Source organism: Amblyraja radiata, chromosome 1 (genome assembly GCF_010909765.2).
Source record: "Amblyraja radiata isolate CabotCenter1 chromosome 1, sAmbRad1.1.pri, whole genome shotgun sequence".
NCBI classification, from domain to species: domain Eukaryota; kingdom Metazoa; phylum Chordata; class Chondrichthyes; order Rajiformes; family Rajidae; genus Amblyraja; species Amblyraja radiata.
The window spans coordinates 173,375,764-173,396,869 of NC_045956.1; the positions used below are offsets into that span (position 1 = coordinate 173,375,764).

The following is a 21,106-nucleotide window of genomic DNA, read 5'->3' on the forward strand; positions in this document are numbered from 1 at the left end:
CCTCAAAAAGACAGCCAGCATCATCAGAGATCCACACTACGCTGGCCACACATTCATTTCCCCCATGCCATCATGAAGAAGGTACAGGAGCCTGGAAACTGTAAAGTCCAGGTTCAGGAACAGCTGCTTCCCTACAACCATCAGGCTATTAAACACTACAACCTCCAAATAGGCTCTGAACTATAGGCTTTGGGACATTATTTTTGCACTATTATAGTCTATTTATTTGTCGTTTAAAAAAAATATATATACTGAGGTTTTTGTTGTTGTTTATTATGCGTTTTATAGAGTGCTATATTTACATGTCTAGATGCAAAATGCTAGAGTAACTCAGCGGGTCAGGCAGCATCTCTGGAGAAAAGGAATAGGTGACATTTCGGGTCAAAGGTTCAAAGGTCTTTTATTGTCACATGTACCAATTAATGTACAATGATATTCATATTACCATACAGCCTTACTGAAAAAACTACATACAATTTAACATAAACATTCACCATAGTGTGTTCCTCATCCCTTCATCAGCATTAACCCGATCTCGACTCTAAACGTCACCTATTCCTTTTTTCCAGTGATACTGCCTGACCTTCTGAGTTACTCCACCATTTTGTGTCTATCTTCGGTGTTAAACCAACATCTCCAGTTCTTTATTACACATGTTTACATGTCAATGGTGCTGTTGCAAGTAAAAATATCATGGTTCCGCTTTGGGATGTATGATAATAAAACACTCTTGCTCTTCACATGCACAAGTTCACAAGTTATAGGAGTAGAATTAGGCCATTCAGTCCATCGAGTCTACTCCGCCATTCAATCATGGCTGATCTCTGCCCCATAATCCTATTTTCCTGCCTTCTCCCCATAACTCTTGACACCCATCCTATTAAAAGAATTTGCCTATCTCTGCCTTGAAAATATCCATTGACGGCCTCCGCAGCCCTCTGTGGCAATGAGTTCCACAGATTAACTACCCTCTGACTAAAGAAGTTCCTCCTCACCTCCTTTCTAAGCACGTCCTTAAAGAGCGTCCTTTAATTCTGAGGCTATGACCTCATGTCCTAGACTCTCCCACCCGTCCTTTAATTCTGAGGCTATGACCTCATGTCCTAGACTCTCCCACCAGCGGAAACATCCTCTCACATCCACTCAATCTATGCCTTTTATTATTCTCCAAGTTTCAATGAGGTCCCCCCTCAACCTTCTAAACTCTAGCTCATCATATGGTAACCCACTCATTCCTGGAATAATTCTTGTAAATCTCCTCTGGACCCTCTCCAGAAGCAGCACATCCTCCCTCAGATATGGTGCCCAAATTTGTTCACAGTACTCCAAATGCAGCCCGACCTCACCATTAGATCTAATGTTTAAGAAGGAACTGCAGATGCTGTAAAATCGAAGGTAGACAAAAATGTTGGAGAAACTCAGCGGGTGAGGCAGCATCTATCGAGCGAAGGAAATAGGCGACGTTTCGGGCCGAAACATTGCCTATTTCTTTCGCTCCATAGATGCTGCTTCACCCGCTGAGTTTCTCCAGCATTTTTGTCTACCTCAGCATTAGATCTCTGTTTTTGTATTCCAGTCCTCTTGGTATAAATGCGAGCATTGAATTTGCCTTCCCTACTACCGATTAGAATTGCAAAGTAACTTTTTTGGGAGTCCTGCACCAGCGCTCCCAAGTCCCTTTGCACTTCCAAGAAGAGTAAGGTGACGTGCCTCAATGACTATCGACCAGTGGCACTAACGCCGGTGGTGATGAAGTGCTTTGAGAGGTTGATCATGGAGCAAATCAACTCCTACCTCAACAAAAACCTGGACCCACTGCAGTTTGCTTACCGCCACAACAGATCAACGGTGGATGCGATCTCGCTGGCCCTCCACTCCGCTCTGGACCACTTGGACAACAGAAACTCATATTTCAGGCTGTTATTCATCGATTACAGCTCGGCATTTAACACAATCATCCCCTCCAAGCTGGTTACCAAACTCGCAGAACTGGGTCTCTGCGCATCCCTCTGCAATTGAATCCTCATTCACAGACCACAGTCTGTTCGTATTGGTGGAAATGTGTCAGCCTCGATAACAATCAGCACGGGAGCACCTCAAGGCAGCGTGCTCAGCCCCCTACTGTATTTACTCTATACCCATGACTGCGTAGCCGGTCACAGTGCGAACTCCATCATCAAGTTCGCTGATGACACCACTGTTGTGGGACGTATTACTGATGGGGATGAGTCAGAGTATAGAAGAGAGATCGAGCAACTGTCCATATGGTGCCAGCACAATAACCTGGCCCTCAACACCAGCAAAACCAAGGAACTGATTGTGGACTTTGGAAAGAGTAGGATGGGGACCCACAGTCCCGATGGTTGAAAGGGTCAAGAGCTTCAAATTCCTGGGCGTGCACATCACTGAAGATCTTTCCTGGTCCGAGAACACTAATGCAATTATCAAGAAAGCACATCAGCGCCTCTACTTCCTGAGAAGATTACGGAGAGTCGGTTTGTCAAGGAGGATTCTCTCTAACTTCTACAGGTGCACAGTAGAGAGCATGCTGACCGGTTGCATCGTGGCTTGGTTCGGCAAATTGAGCGTCCTGGAGAGCAAAAAACTACAAAAAGTAGTAAACACTGCCCAGTCCATCATCGGCTCTGACCTTCCTTCCATCAAGGGGATTTATCGCAGTCGCTGCCTTAAAAAGGCTGGCAGTATCATCAAAGACCCACACCATCCTGGCCACACACTCATCTCCCTGCTACCTTCAGGCAAGACTGCAGAAACCAAATTTCGTTTGAACTTCATGTGAGGTTCAAATGACAAATAAACGGTATTGTATTGTATTGTATTGTATCTGTTATTTGCACTTTATCAGTCTATTTATTCATGTGTGTATATATTTATACAATGGTATATGGATACACTGATCTGTTTTGTAGTAAATGCCTACTATGTTCTGTGTGCTGAAGCAAAGCACGAATTTCATTGTCCTATCAGGAACACGTGAGAATAAACTCACTTGAACTTGAACTTGAACTTGAACTTGAATTTCTGAATTCTCTCTCCGTTTAGAAAATGCAGTAGGATCCCGCTTACCACCGAGGAGCTTGTTCTATATGAGGGGGGGGGGGGGGGTGAATTCAGGCTTGCAGCCATTAGAAAAACATGACCTCCCAACAATTAAAGTAAAGTTTTACCGAGGGAACTGACTGAGGTGATCCGGGGAAATCATTACACGTGTTTCAAATGCCACAGAGCTACCCATGAAAAAAGGAGTTTCAGCTAAAACATTTTCACCCAAAGGGCAAAAGTAGTTCATTTAACAGAGAAAGCCACTGAGACTGGCAGTACAAAGGAGTTTGGAGACAATTAAATATATTTCTACAGAAGGTCGACATGTAGGCCTGTCTGAGCCCTGATTTTTGACAGATTACCAAGCTACACAGGGCACCTTATTGCTTCTAAGTCCTACTGAATGGAATGTGTTGCAGCCCTTTGTTATTCATCATTTTGTCTCGTGCCTTGTGCTCACAAACCCTCAGGTTAAAAATGTCCACTTATTATATCAGCACATCTGCAGCTGTTCCTGTCAAATTCCCCAACCTGATGACTGATAATAATAACTTTCATTGGAATTTCTAACCTTTCTGTATGCCACATCGCTCGGTGCGTTTGGTTTGCAAAGGAAATCACTTACGGTGGCATTTTGCTGACAAGCGTTCTGATCTTAAGCACTCTTTTACTGAATCCACCGGGCGTTACTGGACAATCGAACCTTGATTACCTCTGGGGGAATTTCAGGTTAGTGAGCTGTGAATGCCTAAAGATTCTTTGCACATTGAAGTTGAAGCTGGCAAACTAATGGGGCGGACTTGTAAACCAGGACACCGTGTCCCACAAATTTGACTGAGTTTTTTGAAGAAGTGACAAAAAAGGATTGAATAGAGCAAGGCAATAGTTTAGTTTAATTTAGTTTAGAGATACAGCACGGAAGATAGAGAGAGAGTTTGATTCCAGAACAAGGGGTCACAGTTTAAGGATAAAGGGGAAATCTTTTAAGACTGAGATGAGAAAAACATTTTTTACACAGAGAGTGGTGAATCTCTGGAATTCTCTGCCACAGAATGTAGTTGAGGCCAGTTCATTGGCTATATTTAAGAGGGAGTTAGATGTGGCCCTTGTGGCTAATGGGATCAGGGGGTATGGAGAGAAGGCAGGTACATAATACTGAGTTGGATGATCAGCCATGATCATATTGAATGGCAGTGCAGGCTCGTTGGGCTGAGTGGCCTACTCCTGCACCTAATTTCTATGTTTCTATATTTCTATGAATCAGGCCCTTCAGCCCACCTAGTCCGCACCGACCAGCGACTCACGCATATTAACACCATCCTACACAAACTAGGGACAATTTACACATACACCAAGCCAATTAATCTACAAACCTGTACATTTTTGTAGTGTGAGAGTGTGCCCAATGGAAGTGGGGAGAAGAAGGAATAACCAGGGTGGGATGTGTCTGGAGAGAGGACAGTTGAGTGTGATCTGCTGGATGGCTCCTGAGTATTGTTGGGCTAACTAGCCTTCTTCCAAGCTGGAAGCATTCAGTGATTCTACAGTAAATTGGTCCCAAAGCACTACACGGAAAGAGAGATCTATCTGCAGAAATAACGGAAGGTAGGAAATATAAGGAAAAATACTTGAACTAGACCCCCTTCACAATGGGGGAGTTTAGTTTAGTTTAGTCTAGTTTAGTTTAGAGATACAGCACGGAAACAGGCCCTTCAGCCCACCGAGTCCACACTGACCAGCGATTCCCGCACACTAACACTATCATACACACACTAGGGACATTTATACCAAGCCAATTAATCTGTACGTCTTGGGGAGTGGGAGGAAACCGAAGATCTCAGAGAAAACCCACGCGGCCATGGGAAGAACGTACAAACTCTGTACAGACAGCACCCGTAGTCGGAATCGAACCTGGATCTCTGGTGCTGTAAGCGCTGTAAGGCAGCGACTCTACCACTGCGTAACCGTGCTGCCCAGTCGTTGACTTGCATGGCCTTGGACAAGATCCTGCTTGGTAGGGTGGTCTGGAAGATTAAATCACCTGGGATCCAGAGTGATTCATTCAGCCAGTTGAATACACAATCCTTGAAACAGGAACTGCAGGTGCTGCTTTACAAAAATAGACACAAACTGACAGACCAGGCCCAGTGGTGTGAAGCAGTCTGAAGAAGGTTCCCTACTCAAAACGTTACCCATCCTTTCTCTCCAGTGATGCTGCCTGTCCCGCTAAACACTTTGTGTCTACCAGCGGTGTGAACATTATTTCTTAAATTCCAATGACACCTGCATTTCTTTCTCCCCCTCCCCCACCCTAGACGTTCTGCTAGTGGACTCTACCCTTCCTGTGGTCATCTGTTGCCGGACCTGTTTTTTCCTGGCCTTCTCCATCTGTCAGTTTGAAGAAGACTTCTGACCCAAGACGTCACCCATTCCTTTCCTCTAGAGATTTTGCCTTACCGGCTGAGTTACTCCAGCATTTTGTGTATATCTTCGGTCTAAACCAACACCTCCATTTCCTTCCCAAGCATCTCTGGAGAATATGGGTAGGGGATGTGTTGTGCCAGGACCCTTCATTGTCACATCACTAATCCATGGTCTCCACAGATGCTACCTGGTCTGCTGAGTTACTCCAGCACTTTGTATCTTTTTTCTAATACGAATTTTGTTTGAGAGAAAGAGTCAGAAATTTGGAGTGGAGGGCCATTTTCCAGATTGTATGCTTGTGACAAGTGATTTTCAGGCTGGGATCAATGCTCTTTGCAGCTTTATTAAGGTCAGACCAACTTCAAATGTCAAGTTATGATACACAAGCACTTGCACAATGGTGTTTTTGTAGACTGAACCATCACTGATGTATACATGTGGGCTTACACTAAACATCCTGCTTTGAGACACTGCCGATGGCCTACATTAACTCCATCCTCCCAGCCAGCCTTGATCAATTTGTCCAGCCTTTGTCACCTATTTCACCCATCCCCAAATCAACTCCCCACAAGTGTACCCATCCATCTCAAAAATGGTCACAAAATGCTGGAGTAACTCAGTGGGACATGCAGCGTCTCTTATTGCTATTGAGGGAGTGTAGCATAGGTATACCAGGTTAATTCCCAGGATGGCAGGACTGACATATGATAGACAATAAACAATAGACAATGTACAATAGGTGCAGAAGCAGGCCATTCGATCCATTTTTTCATTGAAGGGCCGAATGGCCTACTTCTGCACCTATTGCATATAGTCTATTGTCTATTGTTTATTGTCTAAACTACCCCATTGTGAAGGGGGTCTAATTCAAGCATTCCACCTCTTTGCTTCGGCTTCGCTGGAATTTAGAAGGATGAGAGGTTATCTTATCGAAACATATAATCTTTTCAAGGGATTGGACAGGCTAGATGCAGGAAAAATGTTCCCGATGTTGCGGGAGTCCAGAACCAGTGGTCACAGTTTAAGAATATGGGGTAGGCCATTTAGGACTGAGATGAGGAAGAAAAAAATGACCCACACAGTTGTGAATCTGTGGAATTCTCTGCCACAGAAGGCAGTGGAGGCCAATTCACTGGATGTTTTCAAGAGGGAGTTAGATTTAGCTCTTCTGAGGCCCCCTTGGTCATGGCTGACCATGGGTGTATTTAGGGTGCTATTCCCTATATGGAGGACGCCTGTGCGTGACTTTGTTTAACGTGGGGAGACTGGTGCACAAACAGCCACCTCACGGTCCTTGACAGATCTGGGTCAGGATCCAGTGGCATGGAATCCAAGACGACCAGAGACCCTTTTCTGCTGCTTTAGCCTTTATCCGCCTTCCCAGCTGTTGTGATGCTCCACTGAGATCAGCCATCATCCTCCGCCTGTTCCATCGTTAAGGTCTTGGTTGGATTGATCTTAGTCAAATGCCTCCCCCTCGACCTTATCGCCGTGGGTGGCCCTACCAGGAGCATAGCTCCAGACGGCATCGCTCTCAGGATCTCAGGAGCACACAAGCTTCCCCACCACGACATGGTGACAATCCACAGAGCTTTTATTAGGGCTAAATCAGTTAAATAAGCAATTAGGGCTAAAGGAATCAAGGAATATGGGGAGAAGCAGGAACGGGGTACTGATTTTAGATGATCAGCCATAATCATATTGAATGATGGTGCTGACTCAAAGGGCGGGATGGCCTACTCATGCATCTATATTTCTATGTTTCTATGAGTGAAGGAAGGGTCAAGACCATTCTTGAGACTGAGAGTCAAGGGAGAGGGAGATTAGTCATATGTAGAAGGGTGTGAGAAAACACCTGATCACAGCAGACGATGATTAAGAAAATTTAGAATGTATTTGGCTGAGGGGAAGTTGACAACATGGCATGCAGTTAAATGTATAAGGAGGACATTGGAACTAGTCAGAGAACTAGGGTGGGGGAGGGACGGAGAGAGAGGGAAAACAAGGGTTAGGAAGTTTGAGAAATCAATATTCATACCTCTCATGCCAGACTTTGCCTCACCCTCACCTCTTTCCCATTTCTCCATTCGATGGGCCACTACTCAAAAGGTTGTCCGTTCATTACTTTCACAGATAACCCATGGAGTTCCTCAAGCACTTAGTCATACAACACAGAAATAGCCCCTTTTGTGTGAAAATATTGCCCCTCAGGATCCATTTAAATCTTTCCCCACTCTAAACCTATGTCTTCGGGTTCTTCATTACACTGGATAAAAGACTGTGCATTTACTCTACCTATGCCTCTCATGATCTTATACACCTCTGTAAAATCGCCCCTCATCCTACTGCACTCCGAGGAATAGATTCCTAGCCTCTCAACCTCTCCCAGTCTGAAGAAGGGTCTCCACCCGAAATATCACCCATTCCTTTTCTCCACAGATGCTGCCTGTCCCGCTGAGTTACTCCAGCTTTTTCTGTCAATCTTCGGTTTACATCGTGTTGATGAGTGGGGATGACTGGTCGGTGCAGACTCGGTGGGCCAAAGGGCCCGTTTCCACGCTATATCTGTAAAACACAAAAAAAAACCTATATCTAAAACCGGATGGTCCATGATAATGAGAGTTTGTAATGATCAACAGAGCAAGACTTGCACATAATCCACTGTGTAATGAGCACTTAGTCGGTATATCATTAGGCCATATGGGCCAGATAAAGTGGCCCTACAAAATCTTGCATTAATTAAAGATTTTATTTTTTAGCAGTATGACAAATAGTGGGAATAACTGAAATGAGAAATGGGCAGAAACTGGCACATTCTGGTCAACGCTAATATAAAAAACTACTGCTCTCTAACCGATCAATACCTATAATTTACCTGACCAAGCGTAACCTTGGCAATAGAATAATTAGTAAATAAGTCTGTTCACAGCGAGGTGATAATTTGCATGGCTATGTCTTCAAAGGACTATCAAGAGCCAGAATGTATAAGGGTGGGGGTAATTAAAAGTGTAAAGATAATTGGAGTCAGAACAATCAACCTGATCCCACTGACCTATTAATGCCAGCAATTTGCATTGACTAAACCTAAGGCAATTACTCAAAACCCTTCAGGTCGCCATTAATATTCATTTGGAGTCATGTAAATTGGGACGGCACGCTAGTGCAAGGGTAGAGTTGCTGTCTTACAACGCCAAGGACACGGGTTCAATCCCGACTATGGGTGCTGTCTGTACGGAGTTTGTACGTTCTCCCCGTGACATGCGCGCGTAGGTTTTCTCCGAGATCTTCGGTTTTGCCCGCAGCCCAGAGACGCACAGGTTTGTAGGTTAATTGGCTTGGTGTAAATGTAAAATTGTCCCTAGTGTGTGTAGGGTAGTATTAATAGAAACACAGAAACGTAGGAAATTGATGCAATCAAAATCAGTACCCTGTTCCTGCTTTCTCCCCCAAATCCCTTGATTCCACTTGTGTGCAGACGTGGCATCGAAGAACGAGAAGCCAAAGCGAAGAAGTGGAAGCCAAATAACCGGATGGAAACTAAGCTGAAAAGCCAAATAACCAAAAGGGTACAACGCTGAAATGCCAAATAACCGAATGGACGCAACGGCAAAAAGCCAAATAATCGAAAGGGCAGGATGCCTAAAAGCCAAATAACTGAAAGGGCACGTCGCTGAAAAGCTAACTCACTGAACGGAAGCAACGCCGAAAAACCAAGTAACAGTCTGGTTCTGGATTCCCCCAACATCAGGAACATTTTTCCTGCATCTGGCCTGTCCAATCCCTTAAGAATGTTATATGTTTCTATAAGGTCCCCTCTCATTCTTCTAAATTCCAGTGGATATAAGCCCAGTCGATCCATTCTTTCATCATATGTCAGTCCCTCCATCCCGGGAATTAACCTGGTGAACCGACGCTGCATTCACGTAGTAGTATGTAGAATGTCCTTACTCAAATTAGGAGACCAAAGCTGCACACAGTAGACCAAAACTGCACGTAATTGTGTGCGGGGATCGCTGGTCAGTGCAGACTCAGTGGGCCGAATGGTCTGTTTCCTCGCTGTATCTCTAAAACAAAACTAAAACTAACTAAGTTACTGGCAACAGGGGTTTTATTTTGCTAGGGCAAGGCACATGCAAATTGGAGGCACAGAACCTCATATTGTATTTCGCTCGGACAGCTTACAATCCAGCGGCATGAAAATCGATTTCTCTAACTTCAAGTAACGCTTGTATTCCCTTTCTCTCCTTCCCTCCCCCACCCTCATCCTCTTGCAAATGTCACCGTTTCACTTTGTTATCACCTCATCCCCAGCCAACATAGACCATTGTGGGCTCCACCTTTGCTGAGTCATCGATGCAGGCTCCGCTTTGTTCTGTACATTCCATTACCTCTAGTTTCCACCCTCCCAGACTCTCAGTCTGATGAAAGGTCTCAACCCAAAATGTCACCTCTTCCTTTTCTCTAGAGATGCTGCCTGACCTGCTGAGTTACTCCAGCATTTATTGAGGCGTGCTTAATCATGTAGTACATGAATAAAACAAATATTCACAGCCTTTTTACAAGATCCCAGGAATGAGTAGGTAAAACCTATGATGAACATTTGTCGGCACTGGGCCTGTACTCGCAAGAGTTTAGAAGAATGAGGAAGGACCTCATTGAAAAATACAGAATAGTGAAGGGCTTGGATATGTGGATGTGGAGAGGATGTTTCCACTCGTGGGAGAGTCTTGGACTAGATCATAGCCTTAGAATTAAAGGGCATTATTATAGGTAGGAGACGAGGAGACGTTGATTTAGTCAGAGGGTGGTGAATCTGTGGTATTCTTTGTCACAGAGGCTGTGGAGGCCGTCCGTGGATATTTTTTAAGGCAGAGATAGATAGATTTTACTTCAGAGTCACATGAGTGACTACGTGAAGACCCCGCCAGTACGCATGCGTGTCATATCGTCTATCGCATTGCGTTACGACTGGCAGGGTGTACGTGATTCACCTGCCAGCAACAGACCTGATGTAAGTTTTTAAAAAACTTTTCAGGCTTAAACCTTCTTGCAGGAACCTCTACTTAGAGGTCCTGCTAAAAGTCCGGGGCAAAGTCGGGACGGAGGGGAGACCCCAGTCACGAATTTCAGGGAACCTCGGTCACGGGCGACGGTGAATTCACCTTTGAGCCGCTGGTGGTAGAACCAGCGGCTTCATATTGGTGGAGAACCCGCTCGGGAGACCGTGGAATACGGGGAGCGGACGGCGGTGCATTCGCCTTTGAGCCGCTGGCAGTAAAACCAGCGGCTTCATATACCCCCCCCCCCCCAAAGCAGGATACCCTCCCCCCCCCCCCAGACTTTGTAAATCGCGGCTATCCCTTATATAGGGACCGCGGGGTATCCCGGCTGCAGTTACTGCGGGGATACCCAGATCGGTGGGGGGGGGGGGGGGGGGGGCAGTCAGGGCAGTCAGCACCGATAGACTGCACCTGGATCGCTATTGATCAGCAGTCTCCGACCTGGCACCTGCACAGTCGGAATCGACAACAGACTGGTGGGAAGGCCAAGCAGAAGTCGGACAAGCTGAAGACTCGGACGAGTCAGGCTGTGAAGACTCACCGCCGGCGGGAGCAACTGTAATTGCATATCCCGCATGGAGCGGTTGATGGAGCAGAAGCTCCAATGTGACATGCTCTGGTATATGGAGTCTAGTCACCATGGGGTCCCAGGACGCCCATGGCAGCACCTTATTGAGGGCTGCATAATGCATCTCCCTCGACAGAGGGGAGCATTAGGATTCACTTCTGGGCTGACTCTGAAGACAGGGGTTTGGCTGAAGATTCAACAAGTGTGCAGGGGGTGCAGGAACAACACTACCAGCAGCAGGAGCTCGACAAGTGGCCGTCGGGTTCAGAAAGGCCACTTCATCACGCAAGGCCTCACATCTTCGACGGCAGCACCCCTATGCACCCACCAGCAAACCACGATGAACTGAAGCTGGTGAAAGCTTGAAGGCCGTACAACCAGGACAAAGGTCTTTTTAGGCCACAGCCCAGAAAGGCCTTCCTGGAAGATGCGCCAACCCCGTACTCGAGCTCCTCTACCTCCCAGGAGCAGGTACAAAATCATGCACACATGTTTGAGGCAGCTCCTGGGTCGCCTTGGATAAGTCCTCCCATTCGGATAAAGGTATGGAACCACATCGATGATGTCTCCTGTCACGGATACGTTGGTAATATTAAACTGGTTTGAATATTTACACTGGTTTGGGATAACATAAGATTATCTGCACACAGGTATGGTTGGAGTTGCCTTTCAAGGCAGGCTCACAAGAATGGGATGTGGACTGATCATTGTCAACAGCCTCAACCCGCATGTGCAGTTTAGACTTTTCTGAATAACTTCCATGTGATCATTTCCGCTCACAGGGTTGAAGATATTTGAAATTTAACTGGATGAGGCAACGATACACTCAGTTGCGTTGCGTTGCAAAATGGGCTAACTCCAGTTTCCAGATTATTTACCAAATCACTACTATCAGTGCTTCAACTGCACAGAGCTAACAAATAAGTGGCATGGCCAATCTAGATGATATTGAACATACTGTATTTTACTAAATTAGCCTTATCAGCAACATAGCTATATTTGAGGAATTGGTTCTCACCCATTCAGTTAAATTTAAATTAAGTTGATACCAACTGAAACTATTGACTATTGGGATACAATCATCCATTTATTTGTCTGGAATCAGCTCTAAGACAAAAAATTAGACCTCTGCTATTTTTAGCTGAAACTATCAAAGTCATAATGATGGACAACTTTGCTCCACTAAAACCTCTTATCCGTAAATCTTCAGTCATTTCCAAACTGATGCTATTGCCCAAAGATGGGAAATCTACTAATACCATCTCTAGTTACGGAGGCAGATGGGATTAGCATGAGTTATCAAGTGTTCAGTCATGGTATCAACTGCCAATGGACACCAGGTGCATTCTGTGCATTAAAGGGTGTGTGGATATGCATAACCTGCATGCACAAGTCCAAGGTGATACACTTTGGTGGTGGTATATGTTAATCACAAAGGTACAATCAAATCAAAGTATCCGGTGATAGTTTACCTAACCGCATTTAGCACTGGTGTATTATTATGCAAAATCAATGACAACACAGAATGAATGAGTGATCACAAAGTATTTAATGACATTGTGGATCGATGGAACACTATTGAGATGCTTGCAACCAGGCTCAATCAACAGTGAACGAGGCATACAGTGGCGAAGGGTGCATTCTCGCTACACTAGGAAGGAATGTTCTTTTATGTCTTCCTCCATTTGGCCTCAATAGATGGGTCTTGCAAAATTCAGCAAGATTCCCGCTTCCGGGTTTTCATAGTGCCTGCCTGGGTTATATACCTATGGCTCCCGCTTAGGTGAAGAATGAGCATAAAACCTTACATAGTTATATCCGGATAAAAAAGATGCTGGTTCAGTTGTGATGATGAAACCATCCTCTGCATGATATAATCAATTCATAGACTTACAGACTCTGAGCGATCGTTCCTGCGGCTAGGGTTGTCAAACCATAAGCATTAGGAGTGCTCACTACAGATTGCAGGGATAGCACCAAATAGCAGCAATCTGCATAGGAGATGGGAAGCATTGTTTATGCTTCCTTACGTTTAACTCGGCACGGATGACTGACACATTAAATTCAGTTTTATGGGATTATAACATTAAGTTAATATTCCATTACTGTGCCTGAAGTACCTCCTAATCATTTGGCTGCTGAGAACATAAACCACTCTGTCCGGTCTCACCCTCTGACATCTAGAATATGAAGGTATCGTCAACTTAAAACCTCCAGGCCTAGGGATGCAGAGATATGGGTTGTTAACATTGTACTACATCACTTCACCGATGGGCACCAGCAACATCCCTGTCCATGCTCATACTCACGTACTAATGATTACGCCATGGCGCTGAGTACAGCGCTATGGGTCCAGTCATTGCAACACTGGATAGGATGATCATATCTGCGGGCTATAATAACATGTTTTGTTTATGATTAGTCAAGCAGATTAGACAGGGACACAAGACCAAACTAGACGTTGCATATCCCATGGACCTTAGGTTGCGTGTGATCACGCATCTACACCAGTATGTCAAGGTTCCCAAGAGCCTTGTAGACTCTGACAGCAATATTGTTAGTTACATAAAATCTTGTTAGAAGGAATCACTACGAACCTTCTCCAGATGGTTATATGGGTCTGGCATATACAGGAGTGTACATTGACATTGAGTCTTATTCCACCAGGACCGCTATACCTCAGCAGCAGGGATGGACCACATCCTAGCGGTTGCAGGATGGTCAAACTATTGATCTGTCCAAATATTCAGAATAAACCTATTGCCAGATCAGGGGTATTGCCAACTCTATGTTAGGTATGGTTCATACTTCCTCCAGGTTGAGGGAGGTTGCTATTGCCACTATTGTTCATTAATAACATCAACATGTCTATATCTATGTCATGTCTGAATGCATTCTTAATGTTCACTCATCATTGGCCTACTGATGCAGTGTATGACGCCTGGACTCGTTTCCACGGCATGAAATCACAGAGCTTTAAAATCTTCACGTATTCACTCACGTGACTCCGAAGTAAAATAGTAAGATTAAATGAGAACTTACCAGTTTGAAGTTTGATCTTTATTTTATGAGGAGTAACGTTGAGGGATTACGTGCCCTCCACGCCCACCCTCGACCATAAAGTTCAACTGGTATCCTAATTTTCTAATCTTACTATGTTCAGTTCATTTACTGTTGTCTGTGATTTCACACCGCTGCTTTGAAGATTGATACGCATGCGTACTGGCGGGGTCTTCACGTAATCCCTCAACGTTACTCCTCATAAAATAAAGATCAGACTTCAAACTGGTAAGTTCTCATTTAATCTTACTATTTTTGATTAGTACACGTGTCAGTGGTTATGGGGAGAAAGCAGGAGAATGAGGTTAGGAGGGAGAGATAGATCAGCCATGATTGAATGGCAGAGTAGACTTGATGGGACAAATGGCCTAATTCTGCTCCTATCACATGTCCTTATGACCTTTTTCCCAGGGTGGAGGATTCTGAATCTAGGCTAAAGGTGAGAGGGGAGAGATTCAACAGGGTCCTCTGGGGCATGTTTTTAATCTACATCTGCAATGAGCTGGCAGAGGAAGCTATGGAAGCAGATACTATAGTAACTTTAAAAGACATTTGGAAAAAACACAGCCACTCAGAGTCATAGAGTCATAGAGTGATACAAAGTGGAAACAGGCTTTCGGGCCAACTTTCCCACACTGGCCAACATGTCCCAGCTACACTAGTCCCACCGGCCTGTGCTTGGTCCATATCCGTCCAAACCAGTATTATCCGTGTACCTGCCCAACTGTTTCCCAAACATTGCGATAGTCCCAGCCTCACACACAGCTTATTTTCTCATCTCCGATGTCTCTTGGGAAACTTACTAAGGATCGGAAGAATTTAGAGGGCCATGCGTTAAATGTCAGCAAATGGGATTCGACCCAAATGCCATCGTCGTCAGCATGGATAAGGTAGGCAGAAGGGCCAGTTTCCATGTTGAATTGCACTATGCCACTATGGCTGAGATCTAAGAACTGAAGGGAAAAAGGTCACAAAGTACCAGAACAACTTAGCTCAGGCACTTTGTGTCTTCTTCTGCAGACCAGCATCTACAGTTCATTGTTTCCACTTGGAAGCAGCGGTACGTTTCCTAAGAGACAGCGGAGATGATAAAAGAAGCTGTTAAAACGCACCCGGTAAGGTAAGGGCTTGTTGGTTTAAACAAATGAAGGGTTTAAGGCACTAGCAGAGCTGCCACTTTTGAATGACCACTGTATGTATGGAGCAAGCTGCCAGATGAGATAGTTGAGGCTGGGACTATCCCAACGTTTGGGAAACAGTTGGGCAGGTACATGGATAATACAGGTTTGGAGGGATATGGACCAGGCACAGGCAGGTGGGACTAGTTTAGCTGGGACATGTTGGCCGGTGTGGGCATGTTGGCTATGACTCATTGGCTCTATGAGTGGCTATGTTTGAGGCTGAAGTGCAGTGTGTGGGTAGTAAGTGCTGATGCTTGGCTGGTGAGGCTTCAGCAATGAGGCTGAACAGAGGCGTAGGGAAGAAGATAATAATATAATAATAATAATAATAATAATAATAATAATATATCTTTTATTGTCATTGCACATCAGTGCAACGAGATTTAGTGTGTAGCTCCACTGATGTACAAGAAAGGTAAATAAATACAATACATAAATAAACAAGCTGAATTGATTGACGTGACCATCTGAGGGAGACTGTCCAAAGGGGGTGGGATGGGGGGGCACTCATTAGGGCCGGTTCAGAGCCGCTATAGCTCTTGGGATGAAACTGTTCCTGAGTCTGGAGGTTCGGGCGTAGAAGGCCTTGTAACGTAAGGCCTGTTAACTTTAAACCAGGCACAGGATAGTTGGGATGGTACAGTTGGGGCAATGTTTGGCTCCTCGTGCAGCCTGTGGGAGATCATGGATGCAGATTGTTTGCTGCTGTTTTGTCCCGTGGTAACCACCAATGTAAGTGACCGACCCTTCAGCCCACCGAGTCCATGCCGACCAGCAATCTCCGCGCATGAACACTATCCTACTCTCAGAACATTGTTTAACATTTATACCAAGCCGTCACGTACCAAGTACCAGGGGGTGCTGTCCTGTGTGGGTATGGCTGCCCAGCCTGCAGCTGTCCATTTTTTCACCTCTTTTTCCTATTATTAGTGAGTTAAAGTGTTTTGTTTTTGGAGGTCTTTTTAATGTGGGGGTTGGGGGGGGGGGGGGGGGGGTGGGGGAGGGCAAAACTGCTTTTCAGGGTCCCTATCTGGTCGGAGAAGCTGCTTAACTCCAAACAGCACCTTCGACCTGTCCTCGCGGCCTATCAGTGGGGCTTCAGTTGAGCGGGCGATACCTTGCCCGGGTCGCCGCGCTGGGATGCTGGGACCGCCAATGAAACATCGATGAGCTGCGGGTCTGTGGAGCAGCCAGCCACGGGCGGCGGCGCTGAACTTTACATCGGGAGCCTGGGATCTCTCGCCGAGATCGCCAGTGGTGGAGCTCCTTCCAGAGCGGCCTGTTGGCTTAGGGAGCCGCGGTTTCCGGTAAGGAATCGGCAGTTCCAGGTATCCCAAGCCGCTGAGAGGATTTCCCGACACCGGAAAACCATCATCCGGCGAGAAGGGCCTGGAACATCGGGCCTCCGTAAAGGCGACTGCGGAAGCCTCAATAGGCCCGACTATGAGTGGACATGGGGATGAGGACTGGACTTTGTGCCTTCCCTCATATTGGGAACCATTGTGGGGGGATGTTTTTATGTTTGAATTTCTTTATTATTGTTATGTTGTATTCTCTTTAATGTGCTGCAATAGCTATCCGCATTTCACTAAACCAATTGGTGTATTTGACAAATAAAGAACCTTTGAGCCTTTGAGCCAATTAACCTACAAACCTGTATGTCTTTGGAGTGTTGGAGGAAACCGAAGATCTCTGAGAAAACCCACGTGGGTCACTGGGTGAACGTACAAACTCCGTACAGACAGCACCCGTAGTCAGGATCAAACCCGAGTTTCTGGCGCTGTAAGCACTGTAAGGCAGCAACTCTACCACTGCCCCACCTAACTAAAGTAAACAAATGTAACTGCACTGAGATCTTGCAAACAGACCAGAAGTCAGAATTGAACCTGGTACACTGGAACTCGGAAGCAGCATTTCGACCAGCTGCAGCACCATTGCAGCTAAATTGTGTCACTGCGCATTAGCAGTCATAGTCATAGACAGATACAGCATAGGAAACAGGCCCTTTTGCCCATTGTGTGTGTACAGACTATCGACAACCACTTACACGAATCCTACACAAACCTACCCAACCTTCCTATCTCCATACTGTCATCGATTGCCCCAGATTCTACCACTCCCACACGTCTTTAGGATGTGTGGGGAAACCGTTGCACTCAGAGAAAACTCACATGATCACAGGGAGAACCTCCAGACAGGCAACACCCTAGGTCATGAATGGACCCAGGTTCAGTTTAGTTAAGTTTAGAGATATAGCATTGGAAACAGGCCCTTCAGCTCACCGAGTCTGCATCGACCATCGATCCCCGTACACTAGCACTATCCGACACCTTTGGGACAATTTACAATTTTACCTGCACAGCGTTGGCATGTGGGAGGAAACCGGAGCACCCGGAGGAAATCCACGCGGTCACAGGGAGAACGTACAAAATACGCACAGACGGCACCCGAGGTCAGGATTGAACCCAGGTCTCTGACACTGTGAGGCAGCTGCTCTACCAGCAGTGCCATTGTGCCACCCTCTCTCTTTGCATTCAACTGATAACTTAGTGCATGGGAGAAAATACCTGACTCATATTTCTGGCCTGAGGTTATTTTTACCTAACTATGACTTCTTAGTTGATTTAAATTCTCCGCCACCCTCTTCGATCTCACAGCATCCTGCATTATGAACCTTGGTCTTTTAATTAAGGCTCACAGTCAAATGGTTGATTCTGAGGGCTTTGAGTCTCCTAATTTAATTTTAAATTTCAATATTATTGTCAGGTCTGATTCGTGATTAAGTGTAAACGTCAAGGATGGCCAAATGTTGGGGCACATGAAAGGGATTTGCAAAGCATACAAATGATCTGCAAAACATACACAATCAGCCCAAGCCTTACTTTGTACATTAGTTGCTGCTATTCTGTATTCAACCGGAATAGGCAGCAATGTCCATAAATTGGAATCGCCCAAGGATATAACATGCGATCAGAAATCTGTAATCTTGGTTGCTGATGGGACTGGCTCTGAAGTCAAAAACTGAGAATTATTTTCATAATTAATTTGGAAATTCTGATATGTAGCTCACTTCAGGTTTCTGCCTTTAATTCAGGTACGTCATCTTCAAAATCTGTTCAGGTCTGCTTTACCTTATACATATTCTAGACTAAGTGGGACCCGCTGGGTCCCATGTTCACACGGGAGGGCTGGTCACCCAACGCAATATTTCACCTCTCTGCCAATTCCAATATTGGTGGCCAGTGGGGGAGAGGGAGAGGGGCTTTCTGGAGCGTTAGTATGGGTGTTGTGGGCCGAAGGGACTGGTTTCCAGAGGCCTAGTGTGGACAGTGTGGGTCAAATGGATTCTTGGGCTGGCAGCTCAGTCATTCAGGGCTGGTGAGCTGGCAGCTCAGTCACTCAGGCCTGGTGGGCTTGCAGCTCAGTCACTCAGGGCTGGCAGCTCAGTCACTCAGGGCTGGCAGCTCAGTCACTCAGGGCTGGTGAGCTGGCAGCGCAGTCACTCAGGGCTGGTGGGCGGGCAGCTGAGTCACTCAGGGCTGGTGAACTGGCAGATCAGTCACTCAGGGCTGGCAGATCAGTCACTCAGGGCTGGTGGGCTGTCAGTTCACTTATGGCTATTTCTTGAAATTCAATTTCAAGCAGAGTGCAGGCCACCAAACTCAATTTCATAGCATTTCAAGCAGAGTGCGTCATCTTCAAAATCTGATCAGGTCTGCTTTACCTTATACATATTCCAGACTAAGTGGGACCTGCTGGGTCCCATGTTCACACGGGAGGGCTGGTCACCCAATGCAATATTTCACCTCTCCACCAATTCCAATATTGGTTGCCAGTGGGGGAGAGGGAGGGGGGCTTTCTGGAGCGTTAGTATGGGTGTTGGGACTGGTTTCCAGAGGCCTAGTATGGACAGTGTGGGTCAAATGGATTCTTGGGCTGGCAGCTCAGTCACTCAGGCCTGGTGGGCTGGTGGCTCAGTCATTCAGGCCTGGTAGGCTGGCAGTTCAGTCACACAGGGCTGGTGGGCTGGCAGCTCCATCACTCATGGCTGGTGGGCTGGCAGCTTAGTCACTCAGGGCTGGTAGGCTGGTAGCTCAGTCACTCATGGCTGGCAGCTCAGTCAGTCATGGCTGGTGGGCTGGCAGCGCAGTCACTCAGGGCTGGTGGGCTGGCAGCTCAGTCACTCATGGCTGGCAGCTCAGTCAGTCATGGCTGGTGGGCTGGCAGCGCAGTCACTCAGGCCTGGTGGGCTGGTGGCTCAGTCATTCAGGCCTGGTAGGCTGGCAGCTCAGTCACACAGGGCTGGTGGGCTGGCAGCTCCGTCACTCAGGGCTGGTGGGCTGGAAGCTCAGTCACTCAGGGCTGGTGGGCTGGCAGCTCAGTCACTCATGGCTGGCAGCTCAGTCAGTCATGGCTGGTGGGCTGGCAGCGCAGTCACTCAGGCCTGGTGGGCTGGCAGCTCAGTCACTCATGGCTGGCAGCTCAGTCAGTCATGGCTGGTGGGCTGGCAGCGCAGTCACTCAGGGCTGGTGGGCTGGCAGCTTAGTCACTCAGGGCTGATAGGCTGGCAGCTCAGTCACTCATGGCTGGCAGCTCAGTCAGTCATGACTGGTGGGCTGGCAGCGCAGTCACTCAGGCCTGGTGGGCTGGCAGCTCAGTCACTCATGGCTGGCAGCTCAGTCAGTCATGGCTGGTGGGCTGGCAGCGCAGTCACTCAGGGCTGGTGGGCTGGCAGCTTAGTCACTCAGGGCTGGTAGGCTGGCAGCTCAGTCACTCATGGCTGGCAGCTCAGTCAGTCATGGCTGGTGGGCTGGCAGCGCAGTCACTCAGGCCTGGTGGGCTGGTGGCTCAGTCATTCAGGCCTGGTAGGCTGGCAGCTCAGTCACACAGGGCTGGTGGGCTGGCAGCTCCGTCACTCAGGGCTGGTGAGCTGGCAGCTCAATCACTCAGGGCTGGTGGGCTGGCAGCTTAGTCACTCAGGGCTGATACGCTGGCAGCTCAGTCACTCATGGCTGGCAGCTCAGTCAGTCATGGCTGGTGGGCTGGCAGCGCAGTCAATCAGGGCTGGTGGGCTGGCAGCTCAGTCACCCAGGGCTGGCAGCGCAGTCACTCAGGGCTGGCAGCTCAGTCACTCAGGGCTGGTGGGCTGTCAGTTCACTTATGGCTATTTCTTGAAATTCAATTTCAAGCAGAGTGCAGGCCACCAAACTCAATTTCATAGCATTTCAAGCAGAGTGCAGGTCACCAAACTCAATCTCATAGCTTTTCAGGCAGAGTGCAGGCCACCAAATTTAATTTCCTAGCATTTCAGGCAGAGTGCAGGCCACCAAGCTCAATTTCCTAGCATTTCAGGCAGAGTGCAGGCCACCAAGCACAATTTCCTAGCATTTCAGGCAGAGTGCAGGGCACCAATCTCAATTTCATAGCATTTCAGGTGGTGTGCAAGCCATCAAACTCAATTTTACTTCGGAGTCACGTGAGTGATTCCGTGAAGAACCCGTTCAGCACGCATGCGCAGCATTACGTCCAGCAGAGCAACTGCGGCACAGCGGGAGTCAGGCGCTCCCGCTATGGAGGTGAAAGAATGGACCGTCAGGTAAGCTGACGTCGGGTTTTTCTTTCACAGGGAGCCTTCTGCTGTCCGGCAGAGAAGAAAGGCTCTGCAACAAACCTGTTCCCCGCTAGACTCCACGGAGGAACGTCCATCTGGGGGGGGGCAGCAACAGAACAGACCTGTCCCCCACTCGACT

At 47.0% G+C, this 21,106-nt stretch overlaps 1 long non-coding RNA gene across 1 annotated transcript; it reads right to left on the minus strand.

Moving 5' to 3' along the window:
* Window positions 1-597: 597 nt before the first annotated feature.
* LOC116977088 lies at window positions 598-17,722 on the minus strand. Its single transcript, XR_004413116.1, has 3 exons — window positions 17,711-17,722; window positions 15,908-15,912; window positions 598-642 (listed from the first exon to the last, which is right to left on the minus strand). It is a non-coding gene; the product is annotated as an uncharacterized LOC116977088 (long non-coding RNA).
* Window positions 17,723-21,106: the final 3,384 nt, after the last annotated feature.